This window comes from Solanum dulcamara, chromosome 1 (genome assembly GCF_947179165.1).
Source record: "Solanum dulcamara chromosome 1, daSolDulc1.2, whole genome shotgun sequence".
Classification (NCBI taxonomy): Eukaryota; Viridiplantae; Streptophyta; class Magnoliopsida; order Solanales; family Solanaceae; genus Solanum; species Solanum dulcamara.
In genome coordinates this window covers 65677864-65683716 of record NC_077237.1, presented here as the reverse complement: position 1 = coordinate 65683716, position 5853 = coordinate 65677864, and the positions used below count along the sequence as shown (strand labels likewise).

At 36.5% G+C, this 5853-nt stretch overlaps 1 pseudogene; it reads left to right on the top strand.

Annotated features, from left to right (window-relative positions):
* Positions 1-486: 486 nt before the first annotated feature.
* On the top strand, positions 487-608 carry LOC129904989 (5S ribosomal RNA; annotated as a pseudogene).
* The last annotated feature ends 5245 nt before the right edge of the window (positions 609-5853 follow it).

Below are 5853 nucleotides of genomic sequence, written 5' to 3'. Positions count from 1 at the left end.
ATGTCATCAGAGTATAAGTGACGTACTGTTTGGGATAAATGAAATGTGGCTTTGGCTAAACTAATACATTAAGTTGTATGACTCGATTACTAGTACTTGGACTAAATTATGTACTATCTATGGAGAATACTAAGCACCCTATGGTTGTACTAGGGTTTCTTATAGGGACAACTTAAAGTATGGATGATCTAACAGAGGGTGTGGACATGGTGCAGCATGTTAAATATGTTGGAATAGAATCATTTGCGCATGAATAGTTGAAAATAAACAGAGGATGAAATGGGTACAACCTAAAAGGGGGGAAGTGGATAAGAGAAGTACAAGTGTAAGGAAAAAACAACTGACGCTATCATATATAAATGAGAATGCTTAAACTTCAAACGAGATTGCATAAGGAATGGATGGATCTCGAGGCCAACAATAAACAGATAGAAGCCGCAGTATCTAAGACCGTGTGAGGAACTATTGGTGGAGACCTTAAGGGATGGATGTGATCATACCAGCACTAATGCACCAGATCCCATTAGAACTCCGAAGTTAAGCTTGCTTGGGCGAGAGTAGTACTAGGATGGGTGACCCCCTGGGAAGTGAAAGAGGAAATGAAACACAAGTATCCATACCTATTTTCTACGTCTACAAGTAATCCTAACCTTTGGAACTCTGATATTGATTGCTCGATGAAAGTAAATGTTATGGAAATGGGACAGAGGAACTCTCCATATCATCGGTTTAAGATCCAGAGAAAGGTTTTGGTTCACATTCGAGGATGAATATTCTAAAGGGGAAGGATGCTACACCCCGTACTTTTGTACCTTGGAATGCCTCTTAAGCTTCTTAAGTTTCTGGAAAGGCTCTTAAATTTCTTAGAAGTCATCATGTGAGTCGGATAATCTATAACGCTATCAAATAATCCTAAGGAAAGGAGAAAGAGATACTCTATAAGAGAGAAGATTGGAAATAGGGTTATTAGAATTTGAAATGAGTTGGGGAGGGGGAAAAATAACAAGTCGTGGGACTCGACTTACTTGCGTAAGTTACCAACTTGGATGTCTTACGTACTTAAGCTACTTGAGTACACATCAAGCTTAAGTAACAAGGAATACATAGGCTCTTAAAGTGAGATAAGATTACGAATCCACGGAAGGGAAATAAGGAGATGAAGTACCTACGTGAATCAAGTAGGTGATGCACCTACTTGGACTAAGTAGGTGATACACCTACTTGGACAAAGTAGGTGACTCACCTTCTTGGGGTGGATCCCACGCTACCACATGGCAGCATGTGAGTGGGCGCATGGATAATGTGGAACCCTAGGGGGGTGCCATGTGTCACCCCTAGGGATTACACGTGTACCCGGCTACATGACACATATATATACATTTGTGATGACTTTTGAGTCATTTTCATCCAAAAATCAGCAACAAAGAACAGAAAAAAATATAAGAAAGAAGAGAAGGCAGCCACAAATTTGGCCAATTTGAGGTAAGCCTCCGACTTTTATTTTGTGAATTAATTATTTAAGGTATACCACGACTACATGACAGTGTTTAACAACACAAAATTACTATTTGGGGTAGTGACGAAGGGACGCGAACAGCCCGCCAATTTTCAGCATGTTAAGAGAACTTCTGAGGCAAGTTTTAGCGAGTTCTACCAAGGTATGGATTGGATATCTTCTCCCACGTTTTGGTAAGGGTTTGGAAATTTTATGAAGTTATAAATACATATTGGAAACATGAAAATAGATATGTTACGACTAAAGAACGTTGCAGGTCATGTAGGGGCTGGTTTGACGCGATATTAATTGGTTAAAGTTTGGCTAGAGTCGTTGTTATTGTAGAGTTGTGATGGGCATTGTTTTATAGTATTGCAGGGATGGAACATGACTAAAAATGATTGTATATTCTTCTAGTTTCAGACACATGATACCCCGGTTTGTGTGGTTAAAGGTTTTTACAAAATAGAGATTAAAAACCCTATTTTGGTATCGTAGTTTTAAGGGAGTTGTTTGGAGTTTGTGTTGGGTAATGTTGAAGTGGTTTACTTGTATATATGCTGCTGATTGTTGTTGTTTGTTTGATGCTAAGGTTTGGAGGTTAAAATGGAAGTTTGGATAGGTCTATCATAGAGAAAAAAGTGGCACCCTAAAGTTGGTCGAATAGGTCATCTATTCTTAGAAGAAGGTACTTATTCTTTATGGTTACCTTTTTCAAATTACGGTAGTCAATGCATATTCTAAGGGTACCATTTTTCTTTTTGATGATTATGATAGGATCGTTCCAAGGAGAGACACTCATTCTAATGAATCCCTTATCTAAGAGATATTTTAACTGCTCTTTTAATTCTGCTGGAGCCATTTTATATGGAGGGATAAAGATATACCGAGTATCACGAAGAACATCTATTCTGAAGTCTATCTCCCTATTGGGAGGGACTCTAAGTAAATCATTAGGAAAGACTTCAGGAAACTCATTTACATTTGGAACTGACAGAAGGGATGGTGTCTCCATACTACCATCCCTCTAACAATGTGGTAGATACACCTCTTAGAAATTAACCTTTTGGCCTTCAGTTATGAAGTGAATCAACCCTTAGGCACTACTGGACTACCCTTCCACTAAATAACTAGCTTATTCAGAAACTAAAATTTGACAACTTGATTTCTAAAATCAAATAAGGCATAACAAGCATAAAGCCAATCTATACCTTGAATGACATTTAAGTCTACCAAGTATAACTCAACTAAGTCTTCTAAAATATCTTTATGGTAGATAGAAACTTTACAATCTCTATAGACTCTCTTAGCTATAATGGACTCACCAACAGGAGTAGAAATATTGAAGAGCTCTAAAAAGCATTCGAGATGGATCCCAAATGTAATAGCTACAAAAGGAGTCACAAAAGACAAAGTTGAACCAGGTTTGTGCATAAACATCATAAGAAAGGACTTGAATCATAGCATTGACAATAAGATTAGGCCTTGCTTCCCTAATTATCTTTCCTGTATAATGGACAGTCTCTCATAAAGTGACCTAACTAACCATACTTGTAAGAGCCACTAGTGCCATCATGACACTCTCCCAAATATTATTTACCACACTTATCACAAGGCGACTTCCGCAAAGAACCTTGAGCCACACTACATTGAGACTGACAACCTTGAGCTCAAAAGTACTAGTTACTTTGATATCTCTGGTCGTTTCTATTGTTCATTGCCCGTGCAGGGGTTGATGAGGTGCATATCCAAATGATCTCTTTTGGAAGAAAGACTATTTTTCATTACCACTCTTCTGGTGGTTAGTTTTATTACTTGCATACATCACTTTTTATCTTAGTGTTCCTACCTATCCTTCTTCTTGTTCTACTCAACCTATTAAGTGTAGACCATAAGTATGGAGGTGTCCATGTCTGAAATCAACAATGCAACTTGCCACTTTTTCTTCACATGTTTGCTCAGGCCATAGACAAACTTTGTCATCTTTAATCTCACATCAGGGATCATCTCTAGAACATACCTAAAATACTTGATGAACTTGAGGTTGTACTCCTTCATAGTCAACCCCTTTTGCTTTAGGTTCACGAACTTCTTAACTTTTTCTTCCCTCCGCTCTTGGGGAAAGAAGTGGTCTAGGAATACACTCTCAAACTCATCTCAAATAGAAGGCTCAACATCCCCACCATGACTCTCCCTCTATTGATTGTACCAGACATTTACAACATCCTTGAACTGATAGAAAACAAGCTCAACTCCCTTAATTTCATTGCATGCATAGATTTGAGGGTCTTACATATCTCATCAATGAAAATATATAAATCTTCCTAAACCTTAGACCCTGTGAAGACTGGTGGGTTCATCCTCAGAAAGTCTTTAATCCTTGTAGCAGTAGATGACTCTTGAAAACTAGAGCTAGGGAATGAAGTGTGCTTTGATAGTCTGATTGGGCAGCCATCAACCAGGTGAGCATGGTGATAACTCTCCTAAGATTGGCCTCAAAAGTAAGGGTAGTCTGAGTAGTCCGTGGAACCTCTTGAGTTCCATTGTCATTCTTAGGCTCAGCTACTCAGGCTCGATTTATTGTTTGAATTCCAAATGGTGGAGGCATACCATTTGATGGAATCTCTTTGTTGGTGACATTTCTCTGACTAAGAGTATGTTTTGAAGGCATGGTTTGAAAATGTGAAACACACAAATTAGAATGAGATTTTATAGAGTTAAACTCTATCACACGAACTGGAGTATGAAAGAAGTGAGATAATTTCTTAAAGTCTTATAGCCTCCCCATTATAGATATGGCACGCTTCACACCTATAAGAAGGACTCTACTAGACTCAGCTTCTTACACATCCTAGGACTCTTGAACTTTGTGCTCTGATCTATAGTTTTTCACGCCCTGAGTCTATACACTAGGTGTTATTGGCACTCAAAAATTATGCTAGTTCCCAAGTGAACCCCTATCCTGGCTAGCTACTTAGCGAAAGAGTCAACTCAATAGAAATAATATTAGAAGGGTGAGCATTAAAAATACTATTTAAGTAAACTCATGCATCTCAAAATAAATCTCTGAATAGGTAAAGGTTATTTAGAACACAAACTTCAAAAATAGAAATAACCTTTAAACTCTATCTATATCTAGTCTATGAAGCCTCTAAATTAATTCTGATAGGCCTACAACTATCTCAAAATATTAATAAATAAATACTAAAATGAAATGAATGAAATTTAGAGAGCTGATTCGAAGGCAAGAAGGTCTCACCAAAAGTTGAGTGGAAGATGGTCTTCAATGATGCATCTGTTGAGGATCTCTAATACCTGTATCTGTATCATAAAATGATGCAACGCTGAATGACATCAATACATGGAATATACAGTATGTAAAATAGCTAAAATAAAATATGCTTGAAGAATACTTGGATAACTCAATGGGAAGAATATTGAAATAACTCAACTCAATAAAACATGCAATATATGAATAAGACAATGCTTTATAAAATATACATAAGTAAATGCAACTCAGTCTAAAAATAATATTTACTCTTTGGGGAGTTTCTCTAACTGAGAAGCATCATTATGAGCATCATAATGATACAACAAGCTGTTGTCATTGCCACAACCATGTAATACCTTGCCTGGGTAAGGTATACAAACTCATCTCATGGATCCAATAAAAGTTCGTATTAAGGACTGAAGTAAGAAGTCGCCCGAATCCACGGTACGATCCTATCCTACTTTGGCTACATAGTTTATGGGATTTGAGTTGTTCTTAACTCTTATCCAAATCGGTGCTCAATACTACTCTCACAATATATTATTATGTTCATGAACTCAAGTGAGTGAAAATACCCAAAATAATTTCTCATTAGTCTCATTGGACTTTACTCAGTTTTTTCTAACTCTTCTCAACTCATTACATTTGCTTTGAAAATAGTCTATTTCTCAAACTTAGTAAAGATATAAAATATAGCTTTTTGATTTCTCAACTCAGACTCAACAAATGCATAATTAGTGAAATCTAATTTAGACTCGATAAAGGTCATGCTAAAATTAGTTAATAGTAGACTTCTCTAACTCAATATATATGCTTAAACTCCTTTCTCAATTAAGGCATAAAATATGTCATTCTTTAACTCAAAATCACGCATAAAAGTAAGCAATGCAAATACTCAACTAGTGTTCATGTGAGTGCAAACATGAACAATAATTTCAAGATCTTGAACTCATAGACTAATCTTAATATCAATAAATATACAAGGAATTGAATAAGGAATTACATAACTAACTCAAAAATCATAATAATAGGATTTAAATTCAAACTCAAAATCATAATATCTGAAAAAAGATTTAGGGAATGACAG